The sequence below is a fragment of the Anas acuta genome, chromosome 1 (assembly GCF_963932015.1).
Source record: "Anas acuta chromosome 1, bAnaAcu1.1, whole genome shotgun sequence".
Taxonomy (NCBI): domain Eukaryota; kingdom Metazoa; phylum Chordata; class Aves; order Anseriformes; family Anatidae; genus Anas; species Anas acuta.
The window spans coordinates 18,511,705-18,527,570 of NC_088979.1; the positions used below are offsets into that span (position 1 = coordinate 18,511,705).

Here is a 15,866-nt window from a genome sequence, read left to right on the forward strand (position 1 = left end):
CAACAGCAGCAGCAGCTCCTCCAGGAGCCATGTCGGCTGCTGACACGGCTCCCTCCCCCACGGGGCAGGAGGGTGCCCGCAGCCGGGGCGGCGCTGCTCGGTGGGGCAAGGCTGCGGCTGCCCGGGGGCAGGTTCCTTCCCCGGGGCTTCGGGCACAACCTGGCTGTCCCCTAGGGGAGCAGCTTCCATTATCCACCCTCCGTCCCTCCTCCACTCATGGAGCTGGCCCCGGGCTCGCAGCACCACCGGGGGGCGGTATCTTCTTGGGGATGGGTTGGGGGAGGCAGGAGGCGAGCCCCGCCAGCCCCCCAAAATCCCCCCCTTTTCACGGGGAAGCTGAGCCCGTGCCCGGGGGCTGTGGAGCCCGCAGGGAGCGGGCGCGATGCGGGGACGGGTGTGGGAAGGGGCGGCCAACTTGTGCGAGGTGCCGCTGTCAGACGGCGGCGGGGAAGGGCGATAAGGAGGGGGAAGGGGGGGCGGCTCAGCCCGGCCGGTGAGCACCGAGTCGGGCTCCTGAAGCCTGATGGAGCGGAGTGGGAAGCACTCGAGGCACGGCCAGCGGCAAAGATTGGCAGCCCGCGGGGGCAACCGGCTGCGGGCAGCCCTGACGGGCGGCCCCGCCGCCCACTCCGCTCTCCCAGCGCCAGCGCCCGCCCTCGGGGCGAGCCAATGCCGGGGTGGAAGAGGCGGGCTCGGCCCGGTTCCTCCTCCCCTCCGTTAGCAGCTGCGCTGAGCCCGGGACTGGACCGAGTTAGAGTTGAGACGCCGGAGGAGTAGCGCAGAGTGCGTGCGGGTTGAGGTGTGGGGGGTGCTGTGGGTTTTGGGGTGCCCGCTGAGCCCCGGGGGGCTGGGTGAGGGCTGGGGGGGTGGGGGGGGCTCCGCCGCCGCCGTGCCTCGCAGCTTCCCCGGGCCAAGTGCCCCGCGGTGGCGTCGTCGGTGCCACCGCTCCCGGGGTGGCGGCGGCAGCGGCGGCGGTGGGAGGAGGGGGGGGAGCCCCGCGGGTCCAGCCCGGGGGCGGGCGGCGGGGGGAGCCCGGGGGCAGCGCTGTGGGGTCGGGGGGGGTTTGGGGGTATTTGGGGGAAGGGCCGGGTCTGGGTTAGCGCCTCCTATTTTAACTCCCTCCCCCCGGTGGCCGCCGGCTGTTGTGTGCCCCGCTGCCTTGCCGTGCCCCCCTCCCTCCCTCACCACCGCCACCGCTGCAGCCCCCTCCCCAAATTTCCTTCCCCCCCAGCCCCCCCGGGTGCCTCCCTCCCCCGTGCCCGGCGCGGCTCCTCCCGTATTGTTCGGCTGGGTCCCTCTAATGGCGGACAGGAGGCGGCGGTGCTGCCGGCCGACTGCAGGGGGGCAGAGCCCGCACCGGGGGCAAACCCCCGTGGGGTTGTAGGACCCCCCCCGGTCCCGGACCACCCCACACACGCCTCGGGGGGGCCGCTTCGGGGCCGCCTCGGCCAAGTTATCGGCTCCTGGGGGCTGATTCCTCGTCCCCACGCTCGCCCCGGGGAGCCCCCGCCGCTGCTGAGCCCCGGGTGGGGCCCGGCTCGCAGGGGTGGGGGGTGTAGGAAGGGTCCCCCCCCTCCCCCCGTCCCCTCTGTGTCTCGGTGTGTTGGGTTTGGGGTCGAAAGGGATGCGGGAGATAACCTGCTGCCCTGCTCGGGCTGAGGAGACGCTGCCTGGGGGCGCTGCTCGGTGCCCCGTGTTAACCCCGTGTCTTTCCCTTAGGCTCCAGCCCGGTTTGGTGCAGCCTTGGCAAGAGAGCGAGGAGGAGAGGGAGCTCCATTGTGAGTGCTATTTATGTATCTATCGGCTAGACCTGCTCACCGAGGGCTTGACCCCCCCTTCCTTCCTTCCTTCTTCCTTCCTCCTTCCTTCCTTCCTTCCTTCCTTCTCCTCCGGGGGTAAAAAGGAAGGGGCTGGGGTGGGGAAATTCCTGGGTCCAGCAGCTGCTGCCCTGGGGCGAAGCCCCGGTAATGGCTGTGAGGCGGCTCCTCCTCGGGGTGGGCGCTGCTGCTGCTGCAGACATCGCTCCTGCAATACCAACTCCGGCAAGCAGACGACGGGCTGCTGCCGCCGCTCGCCTTACCCGGCTCCGGAGGGAGGGGGAGGGCATATTTCGGGTGCCCTCTAGAGTCTCAAAGCGAGAATGGGAATCCGTAACGAGGCGCCTTTGGCCATCTTTATTTGCTTCCTCTTCCTCCAAGCCCGCGTGCTGCGCGTCTCGAAGATAAGGAGAGGTACGGGAGGTTTTGAGATAAGCCAGCAGTTTGCGGAGCGTGCACCGGCGTCTGGTCTTTGTGCGGTCAGGTTGGGTCTTAACGCCTCTGCATTTGCTTGGGTGATTTCGTTGGGTGCTTTTGGTGTTTTGTGTGCCTTGGCAGTGCTCCTGAACCATCTGCTTTGCCCCTTCCCCAAAAATCTAAAGGTCACTAGGGAAAAAACCCTCAGCTTCTTAATAATGACCGGTTTTGGTGCTGTATCTCTGGGATTTTCAAAGCAGACTGTGTTCTCTGCTGGGTGATAGGCCACCTAATGGGAGGCTCGTTACCAAACCTTCTATGTAAGATCAGTGTAATTTGACTCTAGTTTATATGCTTTTAATATCATTTTTTACTGTATACTGTGGAAAACGGTGATTCTGAAATTGCGAAGTAGCACAGTGAAGGAGAAAGTAACCTGGCGTGTACAGATGCACGTTTTAGGAGCTCATGAGTTTGGATGCGACTGTTGTCTGCAGGCTCTCGCCGCTAGAGGCCACTGCAAAAAGCGTAGCCTTGCCTTGGGAGGTCTGGTTGATAACGTGCAGCACAGAGAACAAAACAAAAAGGGAGCGTGTGTCTTGTGCTCTAGGTTCTTGAGTTGGGCATGGGAGGAATTCAGGTCCTCTCCACCGCTTGTATCTTGAAGTCTTCTTGTTATTTTCCCCTTACCATTCTAGGTAGTAGATTGCCCAGATTTACATAGGTTGCCACTTTGGTACTTTTGATGGCGTACATGTAGAAGGAATACATGGTTCTCTGCAGAAATGCCACTGCTAAAGAGGAAGGCATGAGATCTGAATTCATTCTGAGCTTCTAAAACTAACAACTTTGTGAAAGACTCTTAGGAGTTTGTATGGTTTGTTATCATTAATAAAGCGGTCTGTTCTAAACCTTGACTTACTGCTGTATAATTTTAATTGTAGCTCTTTCATTTTCACCATGCCTTGGGAGGAAGGCTACCATCTAATTTTACTTCTGATTCGTTATACATTCCAGTCTAACAGCTGTTCTGCTTTTTCTGATGTTTCTTCATGTTAAAAAAGTAACTTCTAAGAGTGATCCAGGCAAGTAATGCTTTGGAAGGAGGGAGACTGTTGTGTTGGAAGGGAGCGGAAAAGGTTTGTGCTGGAGCTGGTATGAAAAAAATATTGCAGCTTTGTGTGGCTGCCTATGAAAAGATGAGAACACTGCCAAGAACAGCTGTATAGCGAAGATTCAGCAAACCTCAATGAGTAGTTGCCATCTGGCTTGTGAATTACACGAACGTCTTGCACGAAAGCATCCTACTAGATGGCACATTGTTCTCCACCAACTGTGGTGGTGGTGGTACAGACTTCTCTCTGTTAGGAGGCTGGAGGAAAGCAGTGTGTCCTATGGCATGGATAGGCCAGGCTGTTGTGTGATGGGAGTGTATTCAGTGCCTGCTGCTGCATGAGCACTCCAGGCTCCTCAGCCATAATTTGTGAAATGAAGGTGATGATGAGACATAGTTAGACCAAATCACTTATTTTTTGAATTTAATAACAGACTGTCTTAATTAGAGTATCTACTAAATTTGCTGTGGATTGTTACTGACCCTCTTGGACCCTAAATATAATTCCATTCTACTCTTGCTTACTCTGAAATAATATGCTAAGAGGGATTTGCATTGGCAAGAATGTACAAAGGCCAGTGAAAAAATGAAAGCAAGTTTACTGTCTTCTGTGGAGCTTGTTCAAGTATGCAGAGGGATGTGGGACCAAAGCTGATACAAACTCAGAGACTTTTGCTGGCTTTCTTTGTGTTTTTGTCCAGCAACACCATGAACAGCCTTGAACTGTTACAGGAGCTTTCGTTTTTGTTTCAAGGAGTAAGTAAAGTATTACTGAAGTTCCATCTGTGTGTATTGGAGTTCACAACTAGTCAGTACACTCAGCAACAAAAGCAAAATGAGGAGTTCTGTGAATAATTTATATAAAGTATTATTACTGATGGAAAATCCATTGTTCATGGAGAACTGTTTTGTTATTCTAGGAGGCATGTACATCACAAATAATAATAAACTCTACCTATCTGTAGAAAGAGATTGAGATTGAAAGTTTGGGAACTTGAGAAGTAAGCTATCCCTTCTGAGAAGTTGAAGGTAATGAATGATTGTCTCATGAGGTTGTTAAAACCCTGTATGCAGTAGGAATGTTGTTGTCTGCTGAAACTGTTGGGTTTATCTCTGCAGTTAGAAGCGCTTTTTTCAACTTCTTTGAACTTTGTTTCTATGATTTAATCTTACAGGGTGAGTGCTTCAGGAAAATAACTGGGTTTCTGAGAGGGTAGAGTTCAGAAGAAACTTTTCTTCCATACTTGCAGCTTACCCTACGTGCTGCTGGAGGATATGGCTGGCAGTAGGCGTTAACTTGGTATGTGAATCACAGGATGGTTTGGGTGAGGTTTCACCCTCATAGTGAAGAATTTCTTCCTTGTGTCTAATCTAACCTGCTTTAGGTTAAAACAATTACCCTTTGTTGTATTACTGCAGACCCTGGTAAAACGATCTACTCAATTTAGTTGCTAGTATTAAAGTTCTTCATTTTGGAGCAGGATTAGTGACCTTGTCAGTGTTTGGTACTTGTGAGAAAATTTTTGGATAGAAGAGAGAAGTGTGAGACTTCTGAAATGAAGTTCCCTGGCATGTCCCCTTAGTTAACTAACCACGTGGGCTGCTTGGCTTGAAACTCCACATATTTGTGCTTACGTTGTTTTGGCAGTTTAAGACTTCTGTCTTTCCTAAGTTTCCAGAAATCATCAATTTTAAGACAAAAGCCTTAATTGTTCTGTGTAATTCTATGCCACTGGACTCTGGTAAGATTGATACACACACACAAAAAAAGATTGCACATCTGTCTGGATGAGAACATCAGCAGTTGTGTAGGGGTTGGTGCCTGTCTTTTACGGATGGGTTAGGTCATAACCCATTCCTGTCCATTCAGGAAGTCTTCCCCTGAAGTATTTCATGAATCGGGCACGTCAGTGATTCAAGTTCTGTTCTGATAGCACACTAGAGTAAGAAAACAGTTGTTATTTCAGTCAGTGGTTATAATACAGACAATGAACTCAAAATGAACAGAGATTATTCAGTGTTGTGGTCAAACGGGAGCCTCTGGTGACATGGTTGCCACCAGCGTGTTTTTGCAATTACTGTCTGAAGGGCGTTAATGCTTTCTGTGTCTGCTAATGCATGAGCACTCCATCTTCCTCCAAGCTTTTTGGAGCAACCTTTCACCATAACTTCATTTTCCACTGCTGCTGTTGGCCTCGGGAGCATAATCTGATGGGGGTGTTGGGATCAGTGCTGGGGTAGGGGACTCAGAGGCAAGTGCTCAACTCTTTGAATAGAGTAGATGGAGTAGAGTCTTGAAATGCACTAGGACATTACTGGTGCTCTCCCCAACCACACTGAGCATCAGTAACACACGAGGATCGTGGATTTTAAGCTTTTTCTGAGATGAGATTACATAAGCATGCATTGCTGTTGGGCAGAATGGATAGTTCTGGATCTCTGGAATACTTAACACATAAAATGTTAATGCTTTACCTAAAATAAATAAATGAATTAGGCAGTCTGTAGTTAACCGTGTTAAGGTTCATAAACTCTATCTTTTAACTCCTAGAAGAGTTATCAGAATCCTTTTGTTTGGGTTATTGTCGCTACTAAAATGCATAATGCCTAAATTTGTGTACCTCATACTGTACAAAGCTATCGAAACATAGCCCTGAACTGTTAGCTTTAACACTTACTGACAAGTGCTGAGCAGGAAGTCATCTTAATTCCACCTTTTTGGAAAGGGTGTAAAATACTGATACTCACTTGTTTACATGAGCTGTTAATTAATTGGAGAACTAATTAGATATTGATGATTACTTGATGATAACTGATCAGATATTTGCACTGTATCTCACCAATCTAACTCTTGGGGGGTGGCAATATAGTAGGTCATTGTCCTCTACTGGAGAGAGAACAGTGGCGTTATGGAAGAGCTCATTCAGCTTTCTATAGTTTCCTCATTTCTTTTGTTGTTATAGCATTGGAAGAAGAAAGTCAAATTGGGTATAATCCATATAATAGCAATATACACAAGATTTTCTGATTTAATCCCATTGGGCCTCGGTCACTAGAAATATGGACCTGTTTTGTTTTTGGACTTTTGCTCTAGACAAAAGTCCACTCGTGAAGCAAGTATGCCCACCCCCCAAAAAATAAAATAAAATTTAGACTCAGTGAAGATCTTTCTTCTTTCTGAGTTCCTTTTCTTTGCATCTCTGTAAGACCTCTCCGGTTCGGTGTTTGCCCCTAGTACAACACCCAATTCCTCTAAAAGTTATCTCGCTAATCTCATTCACGAAGTCAGCTGTCATCTCTCTGTGGAGGGTTTTCCAATCTCTCTCTTCCAGACTTGCTGCTTTTCCTACCCGCTGTATCGCGGTGTGTGCCGCTGACATCCCTTTGTGGATGTTTGACCTTTAGCTCGGGCTGCTATCGCAAAGCCAATCCTTCCTCCCCAGAAGGAAAGCTCTCTGGGCTGTCTGTCACTTGTGGGCTGTGTTGTCACGGGACCTCTGGTTTAAGCCCGTGATCTAGCTATTGTTTTAGACCCAGAGCACACTGTTCTTCGAACAGATAATGTGCTCTATCTTAATTGCTAATAAACACGTAAATGGTTATTTATTTAGTTATATGATCCATTAACACATCTCATACCTCGTTTTTGATCTCCTGTATCTTATAGTAACACTTTTTCTTACAGTTTGAGTAAAAATGATCCCGATCTGTTGATCTAGATTCAGAATCCTCAAGAGCGATTCCGTAGTCCTTGGCTTTGACTGTCGGATCTTTTTGCACCTTACAGTTTATGGATGTAAAAGTAACAGGTTACCAGCCTTTAATTTAAAGTTGGGGGTTAGCTGTGAAAAGTATTACCAGTATTATATGTATATTTTTTTGTTGTTAAAGAGATTTTTTTTTAAGGGCTTTCCAGACAGTGACACCAGAGGCAGTTGAACACCTTTGTCCATTCTCCTGTGATACTCCTCATGCTCAGGGAGGTTCGCTGTGTGCATCATTTAAAGCAGGTGCAATCTAGTAATGCAGAGGAAGCAAACTTCAACAAACAAAGCCTACTAAAAAAAACCAAGCCAGCACCTTTCCCATTACCCTGGGACCCAAACGCTCCATCCTTGGAACAAGAGCTAATTCAAACTGTTGTTTATGGTGGTGCTCTTTCCTTGGATTCTCTTTTTTGTCTCTCTCCATCTGTTGTCCCTTATGTTTAGGTTGTTTGCTCTTTGAACAGACATTCCTATTCTGTGTTTGTACAGTGGCTGGCATAACGGGGTCTGTAACTTTGGCTCCTAGGAACCCGTGATATGAGCTGTAATATATGGGTGTGGTATCAGTGTCTTTTTTCCTTCCTTTTCTTTTGTAGCTAGGGAAGGAAGACCTAGAGTGTTCTGTGATACCTGAAACCATGGCACAATTTTATTTCACCAAGAATTGATATGTCAGCCTGTATATGAGCTGCTATTAAGGCGGAAGAATTTATCAGACATCTCCTGAATTATTAGCCGATACATCTGTGTTCACGGTGGTTAGTTCTATTTATTTATTTATTTATTTAATACAGAAGGTAACGTTTTATTCTGGTAGATAGTTCTTCATTAAAGAAGCCAAATGTTATCTAGAAAGTCCAGGTAAGAGGTTCCCTGCAATACATACAAAAAAGACAAAATGCTATTTGGAAATGACAGAAAATGGAGAGTACAACAAAGGTGTTTTTTGATTTTTATTTTTTTTTAATTTATCAGATGCAAATGTTGGATATATTTTGAAATTATTGCCATTGTCACTGTGTTTGGCTAGCACTATGTACACTTCTATCCAAAGAATTAACAAATAGAAACACTGAGATGGTCTGCCTAATATTGTGTGTAGGACTGCAATTATGATCTGAGTGAAGTCCAGCATTTTTTAATAATTAAAAAGAATTGGAGAGTTCGGAGAAGACCTACAAGAATGACTTAGGGAGGAGTGGAAGATACGCTTTGTATTAACAGATTTTAGAAATTCAGTCTTTTTCTCAGTTAGGAGAGGATAGGTTAGGGTGTGACTTAATCCTGGTCTGAGCCAGACTGCGCACCCAAGAGCGTATGAGATAATTGGGTGCTTTTCCTGCCCTCTGTGTTAAAGCCCCCATTCCTGAGGGCTGGTTATTGGCTAAGCAACACAAACTTGGGGAACAGTGGGTAGGTAGCCTTTCAGCATCTAGGATAATGGAGAGTTGGAATAACTGATAGAGGCACCGCTTTATCCTGCTTAGGCAAAAGTTTAAAGAGGACTTGTAAAGCTCTCCATTAGCAAAGGTTTTTTTTTTTTTTTTTTTTTTTTTTTATATGAGACTTTGAATATACGTTATGCAGGTCTTTATTCAAGTTACAGGTTTGGACTCAAAAGACAAAATACTGGTTTAGAACCAGTATTTTATTATTTTTTAATTGGGTTCATTCAAATAGACATACATTGCTTGTTTGCATGACTCTGTAAGCCACCCAAATTTAGGGCTGTTGTCCTCTTCAGTTTTACCAACAGCGGCCTTTTCTGTCTCTTCTGGGGAATCAGTTCAGCTCACAGTGAAGTTTCTTCTGAAGGGGAGCTGTGCAGTTGTTGGGTTTCATTCTGTTTTGAGTTTTCCAGCTTTCTATCGCTTTAGTCCCCGTAAGTGACTGACTGCTGGGACCTGTGATTACCTAGTACAAGAGCAAGAAGGCGAGAAAGTGGGAGAGAGGAGTTGGAAGCCAAGATCACAGCAGTCCTGTCCTAATCTGGATGTGTTTCTTGTCCTGTTCTGGATATGTTTCTTTGTTGTGGAACAGCAACCATGGCAAATATAGTATGCATTTTGTTGTTGTTAAAAATAAGGCTACATTCAACTTCTTAAAACCAGTTGAATTTTTGTGCCCAATATACTGGAGTCTTGACTGCATAATGTAATTTACAAGCAGTCAGGGAGTGCAGCTGTGAAAAACTTACCATGCTAGCCATGCTCACCATATCCATTCTTGCCTTGGATCCCATTTCCAATCAACCTTACCTCTGCATCAAACTTGAACTACTTTTTTCCTCCTGTTTCTTTTTTAATCTTGCATAATGTTAAGATTTTCTTTCTTTTGAAACACTGGCTTATTTGGCGCTTTGTCCATAGTGGGTTTCTTTGCTATATTTAGTGTAGTATTCATATAACCTCAAATTCAGTTTTTCCTTTTTCTGAATTGCTTAGATATGTTGAATGCTAATCATTGAAGGTAATGTGTTGAAGAGGCTTGTCCATACCCAGCCACAAAACAGTAGGTTATTAGTTGAACTTGGGTATTTCTCAGATGAAAAAAATCTGTTCAAGATTGCTAGTTGATCTTTTTGCAAAAGACAAGAGGAAAATAGGTTATCTGTAAACTTCTTTTTCATTTATAAGCTATATTGAATGGCACTTTTTCATCCTGAGCACATACAAAAATAAAAATGGATTTTAAAAGCTGTAGTAAAAATGTTTGTGAGCCCAGGCTCTGAAAAACTGGGCGTGCCATAAGATATGATGTTTATCAGTTATCCGTCCAGAGTTATTTGTATCATGGGCAATACATATATAAGTGTAGATTGCATGCTAGTTTTAAAATAATTATAAAAAGGGAAAAAAAGAAAAACTAAGAGGAAGCAGCTTGCAGAGAAGGAGCTGGGAGTCATGATGGACACTAAGTTGAACATGAGTAATGTGCTCTGGCAGGGATGAACAAAAACAGCATATTGGGCTGAATGAAGCAAGGCTATAGCCAGCAGGTTGAGGATCATGATTGTTCCACGCGGTTTGATACTTGAGACGACATCTAGAGTGTTCGGTCAAGTTTGGGGTTGACTGTAGTATGATAAAGGTAGTGAGATATTGAGCTGAGTCCAGCGGAGGGCCACCGGAATGTGCTTGGAGTTGGAGCATGTAACAAACGGGGGCCAAGAGGGATGGGGTGTATTGAGCCGTAAGAAGAGAAGGCTAGAGGGACATGTAACTGTCTGCAGATAGCTAGTGGGAAAGTGTAAAGATGAAGCTAGATACACGCTGGTAGGATGGCCGGTAATGGGTACAGGCTGCAACCAGGAAGTTGTGAATAGCTAAGATGACAGCACTAGAAGAGAGTGTCCAGACAGGTTGGGAAATCTCTGTAGATACTCCAGACTACGTTGGATATAACCCTCAAAACCTGACTTAACTTCAGATGTGGGTCTTGTTTCTAATTTGACACCCTTCTGAGCTGGAGTGAATTTGCAAAGGTGATATCCATCATCTCCTTTTGAAATCTGCTGTTCTATGATTCTATTAAACTTGAAGCGTTTAAGCGAAGTCCGATATCATTTAGAGACAAAAAATGCTCTCAACTGATAAGCGGGGCTTTATAGTAAGTTATATTGGACATTAATTTTTTTTTTATAACAAAAAATGATGCTGGTAAGATAAAATCGATAACGTAAATGTGTGAAGCATGGTTTAAAAACTTATTAAAATCACCTTAAATGTACTAAATTAAAAAAAAATACAGGGAAGGTTAACTTGTTATGAGAATTAACATTGCTCTATTAAATCGGTCTGTTTCTGAACGCGTAGTTCTACAGGATACAGTAATCTACTAGATCTCACCCTTCCACAGCTGAGATTTCTTTTCCTGTTTCCCGTCCCTGGTTGTTTTTTCAGATTTCAGTGGTTTATACATGACTGATTGTACCCCCAATTCTTTTTAATGTTACGAACTTGGCCAACTTCAGTGTTTCTATAAATGACTTGGATGCGGGACTCGAGTGCATACTAAGCAAGTTTGTGGACAACACTAAACTGGGAGGAGCTGTTGATTCCCTCAAGGGTAGAGAGGCCTTGCAGAGAGATCTCGACAAATTAGAGGGCTGGGCAATCACCAACAATAGGAAGTTTAAACAGGAACAAGAGCCAGACTCCGCACCTAGGAAGGAGCAGCCCTAGCTATATATACGGATTGGGGGATGAGAGCAGTCTCTACTCGAGCCTCACCTCAAGTACTATGTACGGTTTTGGGCACCACAGTGTAAGAAGGACCTAAAACTACTAGAGAGCGCCCAAAGGAGGGCTACAAAGATGATGAAGGGTCTGGAGGACAAGACGTATGAGGAGTGTCTGAAATCACTTGGTTTGCTCACCCTAAGGAAGAAGAGGCTGGAGGGAGACTATACTTTGTATGAAATATATTGAAATAGATTATTACTTGGAGCCTTTTCTCATTAGTATCTGTATTACATTTAAATCTGTAGCATTTGCTGTAACGACTCTGTTACCCGAATATTACATAATGTTACCCAAGTACTTCCCACTCTGCTTCCTCAAACCTGTAATAATTAAATGGTGTGTTAAAGGGATTATACACTTTGTGTGTTACCAACTCAATTTATTTTTTTGAATGCTAGTAAAATACAGGGACATGACATTTAAAATCTGGATTAATCATCTTTATTGGTACCTGTGGAGCACGTGTGAGGCTTAGTTTTGAAATGAGTGCTGTGACCCACTGATCCTTAGTAATCAGTAGCCTATATTCCATGTCCTAGTCTAGGCATCTAAATAATTTTATTAATCTGAGGTCTGTTTCTGATCTAGGCATTGAGTATGTGTTTTACCCAACTAGATTATGTGTACTTTTAAAATTAATTTGTGTCAGTTGACATGGTACACTTCTACTCTTCTTTGGTGTGTGCACTGTGCTTGTCCTTTTGCTATTTCCATATCTTTAGTGTTTCTCTTCTGTTACTGTAACGTTCCCTTTGACTTAGGTCAGCTTTCAAGTCTGTTGCTGTGGTCTAGTGTTACTGACTTTCTTGGAAAGAGATACGTATTTCGATGTAAGTAACAGATAAGCATTTAGACATACCTCCTTTTGTGGGTTCTTGGGTTCTTTGTCTTGTTTCACCTTTCTATTCCATTTATAACAACATATATCCTCACGTAACATGTTGCTGCTTTAGTAGAGAGAGAGAATTTGTCTGCCACATTACACATCATGGCTTTTAAGGCTAGAAGCAGTACTGGGTTCTTGCTGATCAGCACCTTTTCAGGATTAAACAGGTATGAAATATGTTGAGTGTGTGTGGGATACGTGTCAGTATGGCTGTCCTAAAACTTCTACACTGTCAACAGTATGATTTTGATTTGCCATGAATAGCTATGCCAAGTGCTGCTTACTCCCCTGTGAGTAATATTGAAAATGCAAGGTGCTTGGTGTGGATACTCTTCCATTCAAGATTGATGTTGAATAGGATCAAGTTTGAGATTGATCCAGAATTTTGATGCTGTTCATCCATACGAGGGAGCAATTCTCAGCACTGGTTGATTAGTAAGACCAAGGGAAGAGGTTGTGTTAAATAAAGGTATTCAGATGTTCCTGGAAGTGTCAGATGGAAACCAGATATCAGCATTCACACTTGACGTTGATGGCTGCAGTACAGTTAAGATATTCAGGAGGTACTGAAGTTTGCATGTCCCTACCTGTCACTTCTCAGTAAGCTTTAGTTTGTGTTTAAATACTTTCTCCTCTGAAGAGAAACAACTTACTGATTCAGCTGCTTCAAAATGTTTCTTTCACTGCATAACTCTTGCCATCTTACTGTTTTTAGTTGCTGTCTCTGCTGGAATGCAGGTCTCCGCATGCATATGCTTTTCTCCTCAATTTTTTGAAGCGTGTAACAAACACATTTTGGATGTTATATAATGAATTTCAGTAAGTTTTCCTCAAATTTTCAGATCTGTAAGAAAAAATTGAACTTGAGGCAGCTCTAAACCTACTGGAAAATAAATTCTTCTGAAATACCATCTTTAGGCTGAAGAAATGAGATCTTAGGCTTTTGTAATGATGATACTTGGACTGTAGGCTTGTAAATACAATCTGTCAAAACTGAGTATCCTGTCCCTGAAAATTCTTACCTGTGGTTGAGAAACTGCAACGTGAACACATTGATGGGTTACTGTAACATGTTGTTCGGACTCTTGGTTAATCTTTATAACCAACTTGAATAATATTTTAAGAAAGACCTTGTTTTGCTTTGGTGTTAGGTATATTTGCACTTTAGTTTAGCTCAAAGTACGCAAGTATGTTGAACTCAGTAGCCTGATTTGTGTGTGAAGCTGGTTGACTAATTAAATAGTTGTCATTGTGGCCTCGGCGTAGTATGTTAGGCTTACTTACAGATTTCCAGTACCCTACTGATTGCTATCAGTAGATACACATGTTTTAATTTAGTATTCACTCAATTGTCAAATGGCATGTGCATTTCGGAGCAAGCGTGTTTCACTCAGTATGGGTTGTGTTTGCTGTCAGAGTCATGCAGTTGTGGCTTTCAATTTCCTCTCCCTATCCTATCCGCTGAAGTGGCCTTGACCAACCTTGTTACAGTCTGGCACAGCTGCTAGTGGTGGTGTGCAGAGAATTTGTTTTTGGGAACTGATGTGGCTGGAAAGGACTTTAGGAGGAAAGTCTTTGTTAGCCGGATCAGCTTTTGTCTGGTTATGAGTGTGGTAGCATCATGAAATGAGCCTGTGGACCTTCAGTAATGTTACAGTTTTTGGTAAGGTCAAACCTGTAAAAGTTGACAGTAACTCAGGGCCACTGTGTATGAAGCATATCTTTGCTTAATATGCTAGGACTGTTGGCTAGATAGCCCTCAGGAAGGATGTAAGGAGAAAACACAAAAATGCTGAATGTTTATAGTAAGGCTGTTCCACAGAAATGATCTTATTGTGGTCGTCTGCGGTAACGGAGCTCTATATCCGATGACTCAGAAGGGCCCTTCAACCCTCCCCAACGCGGGTTTCTGCTCACATAGGTAGCTGGCTGTACATACACGCTGTATTTTATTCACTGCATAAATTGAGACGGGTTTGCAGTAGCAGCATTCAGATTTAGCCTACAGCTGGTTTAAATTGCAACCCTTTAAAGTATATTGGATTATTGCTGCTCTTCTAGTGCTTTCAGTCTTCCTGTCTGGGTATAGTTGGGCCAGACTATCTTGGTTGCTGAGTAAAACAGCCACTTAGAAATGATTTTTACTTTGTTTTGGGGGTGATTGTTGGCACACACTTGGTCAGATGATAGTTTGTACCATGGGGTGTAGGTTGCACCTGTTTGCGTAGGGGATGTAGTGGTCCTGAGTTACAGCAAGAAGTTAGAGCATCCTGCTAAGCTAGTGAAACAGCTTCCTCGTAGCTGTATGCAGTCAGTCCTCACAACAGGCTGAGGTTTTGATAATTAAACTTACAAAAAGTCAAGTGGTAATGAAAAATGAATTTCTGTGGTGTTGTGGTTGGAAGGAAGGGTATGAACTCCAGGAAGTAGTTGAGTTGAGGAATTCAAATGAAGTTATGGTCAAACAAGCACCAAGGTGAGGAATTAATCAGTAGAACCATACAGTGTCACAGAGTGTTGAGATGTGTTCAGATTAGTCTTGTAGCTCCTTATTTTGCTTAAATATTGATTTTATTTTTTTTTTTTTTTTATCCCCCCTCCATTCAAACTGAAGTCAACCTAACAGCCATAGGTCAAAATTCAGATGTGGTTAAGTGGTTAAGACTTCCATGAGGGCTAGTGACATCTCCTGTACATCTAATAATGATCTAATAATGAATTGCTCCTCTACTATGTTAAAGTAATTACTGTGCTAGGGTAGTAGACAGTTTGGTAATCTGGTTACAGCAGCAATGTCTAGGGATAGAAACTTGGCAGTTACAGCACAGTTTTTCTGCAGGTGAGTTCTCCTGATTTTCAGTATCTGCCTGGCTAAGTACTTCTGTAGTTGTCTTTCAACTACTGTGTTTGATGGTCATCAGTGTATTTATTTCCAGCTTTGCCCAATCCTTATTTTAACTGGTTGCGCTTCTGGCCTCCATCATTATGATGGCAGTTCTCACAGTTGAGGGGAAAAAAATGTTTCCTGCACAACAGATTATTAAATCTATATAATTATTTCACAGGGTGTCTTTTTGTTTGTGTGTTATGAGACACTGGGTGTAGCTCTCGATCTTCTCCATGTTTTTTTAATTTTTTTTTCCTGAGTTATCTTCCTTTGTTTGTGTCTTCCAAAGAGAAAACTCTTCTTTAGTATAAACTCTTCAGCATCTCACCTGTTTTTCTATTTCTCTGAAAAGGGGTGACCTGAAAATCTCATAATTAAAAAACAAAACAAAAACAACAACAACAAAAACCTCCCACCCCCAACCATAGTTCACCAGCATCTTCCTTACAGCGACAGATATCTCAATACAGATATCTGTATTGTTGATTCTTTGTTTAGAAAGTCTGAACATACTTGGTTTTTCCTCTTTGGTCATTGGTGGTTGAGTAGATTTGGTTTGAAGGAGTGGATCTTTGACTTCTAATTCAGAGGAATCACTGTGTGTGGTGTTACCCTTTTCTCCCTGTTCACTGTCATATTTTTATCACAAGTGAATTTTGCCTATCACACTGTCTGATCGTTCAGCACTGTGATACTCTTCTGCTTTCAGATCCTGTGAATAATTTTGCACAATT

The 15,866-nt window shown here is 44.2% G+C and overlaps 1 protein-coding gene across 11 annotated transcripts in view; it reads left to right on the top strand.

The window, feature by feature from the left end:
• Positions 1-490: 490 nt before the first annotated feature.
• ZMYM2 (zinc finger MYM-type containing 2) overlaps positions 491-15,866 on the top strand; it is an 87,269-nt gene continuing 71,893 nt past the window's right edge. For 2 of the 11 annotated variants that reach the window (XM_068670987.1, XM_068670973.1), the window contains exons 1-2: positions 494-783; positions 1,720-1,778. The gene's annotated coding sequence lies outside the window, so the exon portion shown is untranslated. Of the gene's footprint in view, positions 800-1,719; positions 1,779-2,198; positions 2,232-15,866 lie in introns of those variants that run through there. The other 9 variants (XM_068671014.1, XR_011092767.1, XR_011092770.1 and 6 more) reach the window with 9 other exon arrangements.